This window comes from Lagopus leucura, unplaced genomic scaffold, assembly GCF_019238085.1.
Source record: "Lagopus leucura isolate 7727_CA_CO unplaced genomic scaffold, USGS_WTPT01 Super-Scaffold_100002, whole genome shotgun sequence".
NCBI lineage: Eukaryota > Metazoa > Chordata > Aves > Galliformes > Phasianidae > Lagopus > Lagopus leucura.
Window position 1 is genome coordinate 34,550,933 of NW_024962263.1, and position 15,890 is coordinate 34,566,822.

Here is a 15,890-nt window from a genome sequence, read left to right on the forward strand (position 1 = left end):
TACAGCAGAGTGGGAGTATTGGTTTTTGTCTAGCTGGGAAAAATTATATGAGAAGAGTACATACCACTGCAGGTCAAACCCCCATGTTGTCCTGCAAGCTGCAATATGTCATGCCTGTGGAGCTGCACCCGCTTACAGAAGGTCTGAATTTGGTCTTGCTCTTTTCAGATATTTTCCCTTAGTTGCTCACTTTGTGGTCATTTAACAGGAACCTAGCACACATGCAGGAGATGTGTCACAACATCAGTTACCTGGGATTATTGTAAATGATGTGCCAGCACCTGAAGGAGATGTTAGGATGTATGTCAGATCATCATAATAGATACAGTGTTGTACCAGGCAGCACAAAAACAGATGTATTTATAATTCTTGCAGCTGCAACCCTGCTATTAGTTAAGCCTAAGAATGGAGTCACTGATAGATTTGTCATAGATGAGTTCTCTCTCTAATAGAAAGAAAGTGATGAAAGGGAATAGATGGTGTCTCAAGTTATTGGCAACACAGAGAGTCTCTAACTATATGTCTTCGATTCAGAGCCTGCCAGATGCCCATGCTTGTCATTTTTTCTTCCCCAAAGCATTCAGTGCCCTCTGTGCTATAAGCTGCTATGGTCTCATTCTAGGTCACAAGGAGAGGGGGCAGATATATATATCAGAAGTCATGCAATTACTAATAGTTTCCCTAAAGAGATGGATGATGAGGAAGCAGTGAGGTTGACTTCTGCAATTATAATGTTGGAAAGCTGGGGAAAAATAGCTTGGCCAGGCTGGGAAGGATCATTCTCATTGGGTTTGTCTCTGCTGAAACTTCAGGGGAAGGAAGAGAGATAATGTTCACAGATGGCTCAGGGACCCATAAAGTAAATTCAGAAAGGAACTGAAGTCCTGGAAACATCATAACCACTTTGGTGTCATCCTGCACTGACACTGTTAAATCAGCTCTGGCCCTAACGTGGCAGTTTCTGCACCATATTTAATTACTTTCACCCTGTAATTGAGTAACTTCACTAACTGTTAATTAATTTTTCACATTAAAAAAAAAATAAAAAAGAGAAGGGTATATGTCTAGAAGTTTGGGAGACAACCATTAGAGATCAGCTGCCAAGCAAGGCTCCTAGGGTGAGAGTTGATTATTCAGACCTCATCATGAATATTCGGAGATGAAAATAAGAAGGCAGAGAGTGTAGCAGAGTGAGATGATCAGGTAGCATTGTTATCAGGGAAGCAACTAGTGAGAAAGGAAAGCTAAATAGATTTCCTTCTTCTGGTGGGAGAAAAGGTATACAAAATGTGCTACATAACTTAAACACTAGGAACTAAGCTTGCCAAGGGACTGATGCAAGAGCCATGTTTTTCTGGGTTTTGAATATAGAGGTTATCTCATTGTAGACAATTCTCTATGTGTCTTCAAAGAAACGACTATGTTAAGCTTACCTATGACCTCTGCTTTTAAAGACACTTCAGAATGCATGAACTTCAGCTATAACACAATTTTGATATACTTGGTTTCTTCTATTAAAATTTGCCCTAATAATGAATCCAAAAGCCTACATCAAGCAATGTGGGAAGTAATATTTAGAAGAGTTAAAATTTGTGCTTTTAGATCAAAGTCCTGATGTAACACTAGAACTTGTTGATAATATCATAGGACCACATGAAAAAAATCAATGTGTGTTTTCTGTTAAAAGGTCTCAGAAAAGTGGAAAATGCCCCAGCTGTGAAAGACTAGAAAAAACTGGGTATTATTAAGCGTGCCTTTTTGTGATTCTTAATGTCTATGTGCATAATTCCAAATCAAACATATTCACATTATTAACTTTTATAAGTTTATTAGTCTCAGTGCTAATGAAACCATTCATCCTTTGCAAATGCACATGGCTCCCTAATGAAACTTCAATAGATGGATCAGCAGTTAAGTGAGTACATCCAAATGTTTATGCCAAATTCTGCTTGCTGCAATGAACAGGGAGACCAAATCTCTTCCAGGCAGATATCTATACTAAGTAGCTCACAGATGTAATGATACCACCTATGTAATAAAAATTCTTTTTATGTATAAAGAAAGCTATACATTTTATAGAATAATGGGATTTCAAATCTACTTTTCCTTTTGCTTACTCTGATATCAGCCGGAGAAATTTTACTTGAGACAACCATCGTGAAAACTAGTGGAAATTCAAGCAAAATTAGAGGAAAACATCATATATAATAAATATTTAAAAATATATTTTTGAACAAGAATGCAACAATAATTCAGCATTCAGCATTCATGTGCTCATTAGCTGAGTTTTGAAATCTAAAGCTCATGTTGTTAATAACCTTTTTAAAACTGTTTTCACCCTTCCATCTCTTTTCTTTGTTTTCCCTTCCTGTATCTTCCCAGTTCTGTTTTCTGGGTAGGTGTATATTCAGATGTTAAAATGAGAAGTAGCTGATATCCCATCTGACAGAATTCCTTTTGCTTGAATAATAGCTGTTAGTTTTCTTTTTTGACTTTCAATTCAGAAAGGGATGTTGAAAAGACACTTCTGACTTTCGGAGTTTCTGCATTGCTACTGTTAACATTCCTAGCCCAAACATTTGTGTCTTGACACTATAATATGTAATTTTTTTCTTAGTATGAATTGATTAAAAATGTTTTTGGTTTGAGACCTCAAAATTCTTTTTCATGAATTGAGAGAAAAGTGTTGGTTTTTTTTTTTATAATTATGTTAAGCAAGAGAGAAAATACATTTGCTTGTGGACTATATGTATTATCTTAATATTCATTATTTTCTACACTGAGGTATAAATACTATGCCTGTAGCCAAATATGTATCTGCACAAAACAAACAGAAAGCATTCTTAAACCAATGAAGTATTTACTTTTTTAAAGACATTTTAATCCTATTAACAGTAAATTATATTACCTATTGAGAAAGCAGACATGAAAGAAATATCTGAAGCATGCAGTTAATTATGATACCAAGTGAAACATAATATTTATGCTCTTCTTATGTAGCTGGAACAATTTTTCTTTCACTAACTGTGAGTCATCCACTGATTGAAGTCTTGAAATTGATGATGAGAGAGTTGGCTGGCACATCTGCCATAAAGGTTTCATTCTATAGATAATTAATACTAAAAGAAATAACTGAGTTTTATTTTATATTCCCAGTTCTCTATTTTTTAAACAAAATCTCCTCCTCCTTCAACTCCATGTCTCTTTGTTTAGAGGTTATGTGCTTAAGAATATTAAAAGACATCAAAGTCTCTGACAAATCTAGGGAATGGAGATTTCACTAAACAAGAGTCTCAACCACAATTTCAGATCAAAGTTGCACTTCAGCATCAGAATATTCAAAATCTTTGGATCTGAAGTTTTATATGTTCATTTTAGTGGGTGGCTCAGCATGTAAGCCTCCAGCTCTCTCCAGGAAGTTGAAGATGTTCAGGTAGCCAATTCTTATTACAGTACCATTCTGTTTTAAGAGGATGCTTTCTTCCCATTGTCTTGCTTAATTTTTGGACTTGTTTGTATTAGGTGTTTGCAGTGACTGTTTAATTAGTAAACTAATGCAATTATGCTCAATTCTTACAGTCTTGAGTCTGCATTCCAAACCAGCAGTGAAGTTGCAGAATGGCAGAGAATCTCATCTACTCCACCCTCTTTATTTGCCACTTTTTTACAATGATCATTCTTCATTGTTTTTTTTTTTTTCCTTCTATTTGATTTTTCTATCTTATTTTTGTTTTCCTTCCTTTGCTTTCTACTTTTTGTTTTCCTTCTTCCTCCAAAGCATGACCTTATTTTACCACTTGCTTTGAAATTCTGTTCATATACACCCTTCGGAAAAGTTACAAAGAACAAACCAAAAAGGTGTTCAGTGAGGAATACAGCTGCTCTCCTCCCCCAGGAAAACTAATTCATCAGCTCTTTGAAACTGTTTTCATTGTTCAGAAGCCAAGAGCTATGGATTTTGTTTGTTAATATTAGTGCCCTGCAAAGAAATGTCATCTGGTGTTACAAGTAGGAGGCAACCAACTCCGTGGAACTCAAGATGTCAGTTTTTCATTCCATCCTTAATAATTTTATGGGTTTTAGATACTAAAGGGTCTTAAGAACCAGTTTTTTTTTCTTTTCTCTTTGTAGTATTATGATTAAAAATATATATATATTGTTTACACTGCGACCTATCCACTTAGTCTGGAGTTGCCTTGCAAGTTCTTCTGTTTAATCCTTTAAAAAATTCTCTTTCTACAACAGCTGACAGCCATCTCTTCAGTTTGAAGGTCTCTTCCTGACTCTCTTAACAGTACATGCTCCAAACTTGCTACCAAATATTAGTCTACAGGCATATTTGAGTCCCATGTAATTATAGAGAGATGGAGAGCACTATGTAGGTACATTTTTTCCATTGCCTTTGTGCTGACTGGGCTGCATCACCATGTATTAGCTAGACATGGCCCATAGCAGAGCTAGTTGCAGCATTTCTTCCTTCCTTTACAATAACCAGGCAGTTACTGTCTGACTACATCTTACGTGTGGTGACATGCATAAAAACTCTTTGACATCCATAGAGAAAAGATCCAGTTGCTAAAATTAAACACATTTCAGAAGACAATAGTATAAGAAAATCTGAATGTCTAATATTTTCAGCACAGTCCCAATTTTCCAAATGCATGACTCCATTTGCCTTACCTAAATATTCACTGATAATTTTTCTCCATCATTCTCAACTCTATAAGCTTTTAGGGACAGCATTTTGTTGTTTCTAGCTATCACCTCTTTACAACAAAAAGATGTTATCAGTTAAAAAGTGAGAAATGCAGTGTGGTCTGAAGAGCACAATCGTAGAGAACACTATCAAAATACAATATAAGTACTGTATTCCAATATATTCATATTCCAATCCATTGCTCCTATTTTTTTCATAGGTTGCAAAATGCTAGTAGTAGTAGTAGTAGTAAGTGTGCATCAGTATAAAAAAGCAGTTATAACAGATAAAATAAAAGCCTCTCTAATCCCTATTAGCAATTTGGACTAAAAAGCAGGAGTAAATTTCCTGCTAAAAAATTTGTCTAGGAATTTATAGTAACATCCTATTTCTTCTAGTGTGACTTCTTTTAGCATCTCAGTTTAGTTTGCTACTGGAGTTGATAATCCTTGAATGTGAATAGGTACATACGGGTACACTGAATGCATGTAAATAGGAAGGACACCACTACCCTTCAAAACCCTGTAAAAGTTGATTTTGTGATTTCCTTAAAATAAATAAATAAATAAATCAACTTTTATCCAAATTATACTTTCAAAAAGGGCTTTTTGTTTACTTTTGTTCTATACTTCTGAAAATCTCATTGAATAGATCTCTTTGCAACCTCAAGAAATTTGATCAGCGTTTAGCTGTACTGAATAACATGACTCTGAGTGATGGAATTCGCATCCCATGACCATTGTCCAGCAAACATTCCTGAAAAAATGCCACTAAAGCCAAAGTTGAATATCTGAAAGTGGACATTTGCAATAGGAACCAAAATGTTTCTGTCTTGGTGAGACTCACTCTCTGACCAGGCAGCCTGCATCTCAATTATCCCTGGATTCACCTGCAGAAGAACACTTTTGCAAAAGCCTGCTGAAAATGAAAGGTATGAAAGAAAAGCTGGGAGCACAACCTGGTCCACATAGTCTGACCCGTCTCCTGAACATCTACTGAAACTGATTGATCTACTGTCTTGCATCTGCCATTCAGTCCACAGTGTATTTAGATGAAGACAAGGAAAACATGGCAAAAATGAGTTTGTGCGTCTGCTTATTGGAGAATCTTTGAACTCACAAACATAGTAAAATTAGCTTATTGGAAAGTCTATGCCCACGATGAAATGGCTTCATTAAATGATGGGAAGAGGGGAAGTGCTGTTTGAGGAGTTAGTAGATTTCTTCCCTTGATTCGTGCCTGAAAGAAAAAAATATCCCAGATGTCTGCTGCATTGTGTGAACATATACATGCATTTAAATTACTTATATCATTACTTACAGATGTAATTGTGAAATATGTTCTTTTTGCATTCAAAATTAGGGGCAGAACAGATGGCGAAAATTCAGTTTAAGGCAATATGTCCATTAAAATAACCCATACTGTTTGCGTATTATAACAATAGCAGTCTTCAGTATAGCTGAGATTTTTAGCAGTGCCAGATTATGATAGAAATACAAATAGTCTGTGAGACAAAATTCAGTTTGACTGAAAATTCACCCTGAAAGCATTCAGCTAATTTTTCTTCAGTGACTGTCAACAGAGGAACTCACCTCTCCATCCCTCTCCTTTTGCAACCTTGACTGCTTTGTACCTGAAAGTGAACAGAAAACTTCTGGAATTTCATGTGCTGGCAAAGCCTACACCATATTTTTTGATTCCCTGAGACTAACAAAAGAGTGCAAATTCCTCTGCTGGGACCTTTCTTTCCCTAAAGGAGTTATATATTATGAACATATATATTTATATGCTATATATATATTATTGCTACTGACAATGCAGCTTCTTGGTAGAAAAGGGAAAACGAGTGTGTTTAGCTGGGCTGCAGTATACAGTGGCCTGTACTCCAAATTATCCTTTCAGATTTCCCTTAGTAGATCTTGAATTTATTAGCAATGAAGTTTCGATCGTGTGATTTGAATTCACGATATTCAAGGAAATTTAAGAAAGAATTGCTAAAATGTCCACTGTATTATTAGTATTTGTCTTCAAAGCACAACAGCGATAAAATTTCTGGAATCATAGCCAACTGTCCAGCAGTGTGTCCTGCCAATATCAGATAGGTTATCTAGAGCATTTTGGAAAAAGTGAACCCCATTTTGGCAGGCTGTTTGTTGATGGAAGGACAGCTAGCTTGAAAAGCTGCAGGCCACAGAGCTTGTCATGTTGTTTTCTAAAAAATCTTACGCAGTTTGCAGCCCAGCTCACTCTTTGCTAACACTGAATGTTGCAAGTGGTTTTAGTCTCGAAGAATATTTTTTTCTAAAACCAGTCAAATGACAATTTACAAACTAAAAACAAGACAAAAAAAGTGTATCATATTTTGGACTGAATCACCCATAAGTAAAGCACCAACAAAATACTTCATGCCCTTCATTTTCTTGTGATTCAGAGCAATAAAGAAACATAATAGCCACAAGTCTTATGTTTTGCCATAAAGTCTGGCACACCCTACATCATTTTGGAGAAGTAATTTCTGCTCTATTTTGTTCACTTGCACATGGTAAAGTAGTTAACAGGAACATTTATCCTTTTCCCTTATTCCATCAGTCCTGACATTTCAAACTATAATTCCCAGTACATTGAATATGCATGTTTTCAGTTCATTCAAGCAAATAAAAATGATGCTTACCTCTTAAAGAAATAACGATCATTTGTGAGAAATTTAAAATCAGACTGTGCTTGTCTTTGGTGTTTGTACAGCACCAGGCACAACAAGAATCACACCTCTGGCTCGCATTAAACAAGGATTAGAAAGGTATGTCTTCCTGTCGCACATGCATGTCGAGGAGAATTTACAAGAAAGATGTAGGAGTTCTTAAGCAATCAGCTCAATAATATATTTACTGGAATTTGTTAAAATGCAGTTATCAGTGAGACACTGTTTCTTTAAATCCTATTTGTAAATACCCTAGTCTGTCTTGCTCCCATTGACTGGTAGAGCAGTTGGGAGTAGGAAGACTAACAGAAGATTGAAAGAGCTTGACTTTGTTTCTTCTGTTTGTTTACATAGACAAGGAGTCTCAATGAGGACTATGAAGTGATTTTTAGTAGATTTAAGCGGCAAATAATACTAAGAATTAACCATGAGAAAAAACAGTTCTAAACTCATACTCTGAATGTGTATGTGTTTGTGTGGATGGAGTGAGTTTGGAGATGGGAGCTTTATGAGCTGTACGAGAGGATAGAAGTGTTTTCAGGATGCATGAGATACTTGAACCGCATTTACATATAATTGCATGATGTAAGTCTTCCACTGGATCATTTTTAAGGACTGAGGAGCAGCTTTTGCTATGCACTGATTCAAATCTCTCTCCAAGTAGAACACTGTAGTTTTTGTGGGTTTGGGCCCTTTGTATAAAATGTCTCACGTTGTTATAGAAGGAGAAATAGAAGAATAATTTATAATTTCTGGGCTTCTTGTCTATCATAGCATCAGTATCTACTTTCAAGATCTCTTCAACTTTCTGTTCTAACTGCCTTTATCTCCAAGGTCTCACTGACTTTGCAGCAAAGAGCAAAGAGGCTTAATGGAAGATGACTTCAGTGCAGCTGTCCCCAGGTTTCCCTGTCTTTCAAGAAAACTGAAAGAAATATGCTTTATGATTTATGATTTTCAGACCAGGGTCTATATTTTCTTAACCTTTTAGATCCAAATGAAACTCAGAGGAAAGTATTTGGCTTCTCTGAATTCACTAGTTCTCCTAATTACTTTTTTAAGAAACCGTATTATTAATCATGTTTCTAAAACAGCCAAATAAGCCTTTTGAAATAGATTTAATTACTAGAAGGTCCAAACACTCTCTCCTCCTGTCAAGTTGGACAAGAGAAACCAAATACTTTATAGCAGCAGCAGAACCTTCCATTGATCTTAGAACAGCCATTAATAAAGCCAAGATCAACAAAAAGATTAATTAATTCAAGATTTAGATTGGTGTAAATGGGAAATGTGGCTAGAAACAATGAAATGGTTAGCATTTCACTTACAAATATCAGTTTTGTGGGTGTGAAAGGTGTGTATCACTGTTTTCCTAATTGCTTAAAATGTGATATTGTTTACCATATTACAATCTATTACTAAGAAACAGGAAAAGCAAATCCAGTAACAGACTTGTGCAGGCTGTGGATTCACTTGTTTACTAGGTGACTGATGCTAATCAGAGGAGTGTGTGTATCCGTATGCTACTGTTATACTGTGGTTAACTTTCAGCAACACTTTTTTGTTAAATGGGAATAGCAACCTTTAATTAGGATTTGGGGTTTGGTTCTGAAATTGCCATACACCTGATTTTTCAAAACAGATGTTTTATCTGCAGTGCAGTTTTGCTCATAATGTGTTATGACGGCAATAGCAGGTTGCTAACAAAATACAAAGGAAAGGCAATATCTACTCACTGTGTTCGCTTATACGAGGTTAATAAAGTTGACTGATTAGGAATATCAGTTTGCTTTTACCAACATCTTGCTATGTTAGCATGCCATGCTATAATCTATGCGAATGTATACTTCACTGCTCTGTCACTAAGACTCTAACTCAGTTTTAGTCAGAAAACAATTATAAAATGACTTGGCCTTTATATTGCACTTCATTTTTGTAATATTTCATGCATCATCAGCTCTCTGTGTGTTACATGTCTCCATCCCCATTTTGCAGACCAGAGAAGATGAAGCATTGTCCAGTGCTGAAGGTATATGCTAGCGTGGCTAACCTCAGGCCATTATTGCCCCACTGTTAAGGCAACTCTTTTCCTTGAAATGTTAAGTAAATGCTTTAGCTAGATGATGCAAGAGGAATGCTTGGAAACTATATAGTGTAGATTTCTGAGCACATATCCAATTTGTTACATGGAAGGGAAAATCACTTCTGGTGCACAAAGGAAGACACAATTACCTTAATATTTTTAACTAGAATTTGCTTATAATATGTATGCAACTAACAATCAATGTCCTATGTAAGCTAAGGGTACCAGTTAATTGTTGAATGACCAGGAAAGGCTTGGAGCTATGCTGATGTTCTAAGTCCGTTCTGCCCTATTTATTCCATAGTGTATCCCACGAGGGTTGTCCCACCACCATGGCCAGGCCTCCTGGGCAATTCACATTTCTTCTCTGTCAGTAAGATGAAAGAAAGATGTGCCAGCAGAAGTGAGGAGAACATTGCTGTGGTTATCTGGTGATGAAATTTCAAGGACATCAGTATGACTCTCTTTGTTTCAGCCTTAAAATAGTTAAGTGGGTTGTTGTCATGCCTTCTCTGTCAAGAATGTAGTATTGTCACATTGAAGGTTAATGTAACCTTAATGTGTCAATAAAATAAAGGCACCGTGTAGTTTTCTAATGTGATATAGATATTAAGTAATACAACAAGAAAAGCACTGCATTATAACACAAATTTTTCTGTTGTATTAACACTTTCTATATTATAATAAAAAGCATATTGTGCTTGAGAAATGTGTATCAAATCTGCAAACCCTAAGTACTAATTTCACCCAGTTTGAAAAATTTGTTTCAATCTGAACTTCTTTTCTATTATATTTGCTGCCATCCAAAACAATACTCTGGCACTCTCTAAGTAGTCCGTTGCATTTGATGGCATGACTACATGATTTCAAAGAAGCAGACAAAACTGCAATAAGCAAAGCAGCTTTGTTATCATGACTTAAACGAATTTTGTTTTTGTCTAAAAACCTATATATGTGTATATGTACAGACAAATAAGTGCAATCCGACGTTTTTCTGACTTGCATTTTTCTCCCCCTTTTTTAAATAACTTCAACTTTGTGCAAATGCTTCTCAGAATCGTCTGTGAGAAGTTACAGGCTGTAAAATAATATATATGGAACTCCTCCTCTGGATAGTCATTTCTGGATATGATCTGAAATGCAGTTGAGTCCATCTTCTAGGCTCTAGTTTATCAACAGGCTCCCAGTGCGTGTGGATCCACTTTAAGTTTTGGACTTACAGATGTACAAAGTGAAGCACCTGTTTAAGTAATTTGCTGAATCAGGGACACAACGAACTGCAGCATCAAAAAATTATGTAAATAGGGGCTTATAGTTTGGGAGAACAAACATGCTGGATGCATAACTGAACAAAGACTTTATTGAGTGAACATTGTCTTTCTTTGTGTCTGCTTTTGGAATAGCTGTGACCACATCCTGCTTTATATATATATATATATACATATATTTGTTATTTGAATGCAGTCAGTGACTACCTTTTACAGATTTCTTTTTATTCTCTGGTTTGATTATTTAACATTTGAGATTTATTACTTGCTGGGATACCTACTGAAAGGACTGGAAAGATTCCCATTGGCTTCAAAGGACAATGAATTGTGCCCGGAGGTCTGGTATAGCAAACCATGTAGACACATGTTTAAACATTGATGTTTGCAATGGGAGTTGAGCACACGTTTAAGATAAAGCATGTTCTATGGGCTTTGTTGCATTGTGAAACACTTCAGCACATTCTTAAATGCTTTGCAGCACTGGCGCTATAACAACCTCCGCTGTTTATGAAAAAAAAAAAAATAAAGCACTAGAAGAAGTTACTGCTACTTTACAGTAAAAATATATCTAGTGAATGGGCACATTCACATCCTGTTTGTCCATGAGAAAGTTTACATATGCTGTGATCTATTCTTGAAAAGCAGAATTCAACCCTGACAGGAGATGAATGGATTGTTTTCTGTCCCTTTTCAACACTTTTAGTTTGGCACTTGTTTATGGTATCATTAATGTGCACATTTGGGAGAATCTAAAACCATCAGTAGCTCTGTATTATGAAATACCCTTTTTAGCATATAACAACTCCTGCCTCCTATTCACTATCCATTTTTTAGTGGTCTCCCTGTTATCATTTCAAATAGTTTTCAGAGTGTGAAGTAGTAACTAGAATGGTCAAAGAAACAACTTACTTTCCAAACTGTGTGCATTTTCATTAAGATTTCCTTAGCTTCCCACTCCCACCCACCTTTCTCTATCTTTCTAAGTAAGAAGAATGTGGAAGAATGTGCCTTTACCACCTATTTATCCTTCATTAGAACTAAATATAAAGGTAAAAGTGCAGTCAGGAAATGCAAGACATTAAGGCTTAAAAATGTTGAAGGGGGGTTTTCCCCTTACAGAACTGATCCTTTACCACACAAAATGATTGCTACTGTATACACATGAGGAAGCTCACTGGCAGACAGGAGCTACACAAATTGCCAGTGAGGCCAAGGCACAATGAACTCATGTTTTTTTCTCAAAGGAAGTATGCACAGAGAAAAGTTCTCATAGGAGGATGGAGTTGGTCATGTCCCCTGCTCACGAAATCTCTGACAGAAATCCCATGGAGTTTCAGAGGACCAAGCTTGCCTGTTCTTGGGCGAACTTGTCTTTGAGCTTCAATGAAATGTTATGTTCCAAACCATCTTTGGGAACTCAACAGCTTTTAGTATGTTCATGCTGCAAATTATGTAAGAATTATATTAACCAACTTTATAATGCATTTATATTGCAATCCAAACAAGTGGTTCCTCTAATTCCACTTAAAAGATTCAGTCTTGTAATGATAGCCATGTGACCTGATGGACTTTGAACCCCAGCTTGTCCAGACTAGATGTTGCCATAGTCCAAACTGAATACCCACTATGCTCCTGTTAGGAGTTCACTTAAATCATTAGAAGTTGACTTTGATAAAATTATTCCAAAGAAAAGTGCAGATCTCAATTGTAGTGAAGTATGATCCCAGGAAATTCATGTAAAAGATCAAAGTGCTTTAATGACACTGATAATGTTTAAAGTTACCAAAAGCCAAAAATCTGAAAAAGAGTTACGGATAGTCTCAAGCCAAGTATATGAAGACAAGATTCAAATAAAGGATATGGGAAATACAGAACATTACACAAATTCCCTCAGGTTTTCATCTATTTCTAGCTTTAGCATCATGGAATGTTACTTAGAAGCATGATTTTTTTTTATTTTTTATTTTTTTCTTGGTGAGGAAATACCTGTTTCTTTGGTTACTGTTCCACCCCTATACTTCAAGACATACTGCTGTATCAGTAAAATAACTGAAAAAGAGCACCAATTTTACTGAATGAAAAATTATGAATAATAATTGTTTCTCATTTATTCCTGCTGAGTAGAAATTATGAAAACAGAATGTTATTCAGTTGTTTGTTTGCTTGTTTGTTTGTTTTCCGTCCTCTAATTGCCCTTACTGTGTCTCAGATGTCTGAAAAGTTTTGGCCTGGACATTGCTTAGACAGACTTAATCTTCTGTGAAGTGTGAATAGCCTTTGAAGCCACCAATGGTAAGGCTTCCCAGGATGCTTCACTTAATTCTGTGTTGAAAGCGTTGCTAGTTTAGACAAAAGACACCCTTGGTAGAAATGTTTTGAAGAGAAAATAAATAAAAAAGAAAAAGTGGAAAGGAATGAAACAGGCAATTATTTGTAATTGAAAAAACTATTGATTTTCCTTTTGATACATAGTCTAAATTATCCCTCAAGAAAAGTAGTAATGCATCTTTAAACAAATTTATTGGTTGTAGCTGTAAGTAGGTGGCTTATTTAACTTCAGTGCTACCACACTTTTCTGTTTTTATTGGATACAAAGGTAAAATGTAAATGAGGGCATTGAAGAGGTGGTTGGATTCAGGATTCTGGAAGGTTCCAGGTCCTAGAGGGCTCAAGGACTTTCCATAAAGGTTACAGAATTAAAAAATAAAAAATAAAAACAAACACAGATACAACAGAGAGAGAAAGGATAAGTAATTCCTGTTGCTACAGTGGAGCACACTATCTCTGGCAAAATGTATGATCTGAATGTTTACTCTTCAATGCATAAGGATCAAAAAACTGATCTATCCACCACTGTAGATCTCCCTTCATAGAAAATGTTCTGCACCAATGTTATTTTCATTTCTTCTCTCACTCCTCAGTTTGCAGGTCTGTGTCTGTCAGTCCATTCTGTGTCCAAGGAGCAGCAGCCTGCTTTGCTTTACACCTCCAAGCTCAACCCTCAACTGGAAGCAATGTTTATGCTTCTCTTAGAGACACATGCAATACAGTTTTCTACTTGAAGACATCTAGAGTTCTGTCAGATCTGTAGGCAAAGTCCTTCAAATCAAATATGAAATTAAGTATCATAATAAAATAACAAAGCATGATCAGGATTTCAGACCTGTCTACCAACCATCTGCTTCTGCAGGTTTGTTTTTTTCTTGGCACTCCTCATAGTTCATGAACCAATGCTATGCATGAGGAAAGTCAGAGGCAGAATTACAGTGTGTTACGGTGTCAGAAAACTAAAAAATGGTTGTGATTTTCCAAAGTATAACCATGTGTCTGGCTAGCTAACTGGGCAGGTGGATGGCAGAAGAAAAACTCAGTGTTGTTCCATTGCCAGTGAAACTTATAAAAACTTCTTCTGTGCCTTTGAGCCTCAAGTTCATAGTGATATTTGACAAGGTTCAAGTCACAGTAGAAGCTTAGATATGAGCAGGACATTTCAACATATTTTTGTACTCTTAGAGCTATCTCCTTCTACTTTTTTTCCTGAGTCTGTTCTCTGGATCCCAAGGATATAGATGCATTCACTCTTCGACCTGTCTTTTGTGGGAGGGCTAATGTGTCTTTCTTTTATCCAGTACATAAGTACATAAGCTCTGCAGGGTATTCAAACTCTGTAGAGTATTTGTATCCCCAAAGATTTGAATTCAGTTTGGTTAAGATTATCAATGCATTCAGGAGTTTTTAGAGGAGGTCTGGTAGACATTCAACTCACTCACTGTGATCTTGTCCTCAGGAAAGTAACAAAAAAGCTGTAGTCTACATTTCTGGAAATGCTGTCTCTTGTATGTATGGTGCTATAGAAAGGTTTAATGCAAATATTATGACTTTACCAGTGGCTTTCAAGAAGAAAAGTAGCTATGCATATGCACATTTCTCTTTGAAATAATGTCATTGTGTTAGGATTGCAGTCGGGTAGGAAAAAGTGAACTGAAGAAACACAGATGAGGTCACAAATACCTGTTCTGGAAGATGAGAAGCATATCACAAAGTGATATTGCTGATATTTCAGTGATGCCCCTGTATGATGTAACAAAATAAACACCTTGACAACAAGACACTTAAATTGTTTGAGAACTCCAAGGCCAAAAAGAGGCTTTAGCGAGTCAATGTGATGATAATGGCTCATAATGATTTGGAGTTCTTCTCCTATGAACATAGTAAACTTGTCACTGAAGAATATTAACAGCAACTTCACACCACGACCCCCTACAAGAAGTAAGAGATTAGGCAAAATGTGCCTGTGGCATCCTTTCTGGCCTCATGTGGATCATGATGCTTATGTCAAGGCCATGCCAGGAGTTCAGAGAAGGTCACAGTTCACCCTGTGTTTCACTTTTCCTAACTATATCTAGCAGCCCTCAGTCACCAAGGAGGGTCTGACCCAGATTTTCTTTCTTTCTTCTTAGCTTCTTTTTTGTACCTACTGAGCATCTACTCCCCAGGCCACAACTTTCTGAGCCTCAGCATCTCCGTCTCATGTTCCAAAACAATCTTATTGCTTTCAGGTCTTTTTCTCCCTTTGATCTTTCCTTCTCTATGGGCATATTACCCTTCTCGATTTTTTCTCCCTGATCCTCATTTCTCCCTTTCTGTAGATCCTCCAGGTTGATTTCATCCTTATTCCCATACTCCTATTCCCTCATGCTTTCTTTTTATGTATTCTATATCCAGCTCTCCTTCCTTTAGTGACAATAGGGGGAGGGAAGAGGGGAGAAGGTATGCAGCCTTTCCAAATGTTGTGTTGTTGTGAACACTTCCCTTATTGTGCCTGTCTAAAGTTTAGTTTATACAGGTGGCAGAATGAAATGCGCCATCTCATAATTAGTCCCACATGCACTGCAGGCAATTTATCATCAAAACAATCAGCAGTAACCCTTTGATTCAGTGAATACTGGGGATTATCAGAAAATTGAGCTGAGGGAATGGAGAAGAATAAGATAGAGCACTTTGACTTTGTAAATTCTTTTTTTTCCCCACAGAAATTTCATTTTTCCTGAAAAGTACTGACTTTGAATTTGCTCTATTGGACTTTTTTGTATACTTAATAAACTACTTCAATAACAGCAATCACCACAAACACTCTGTTATTTT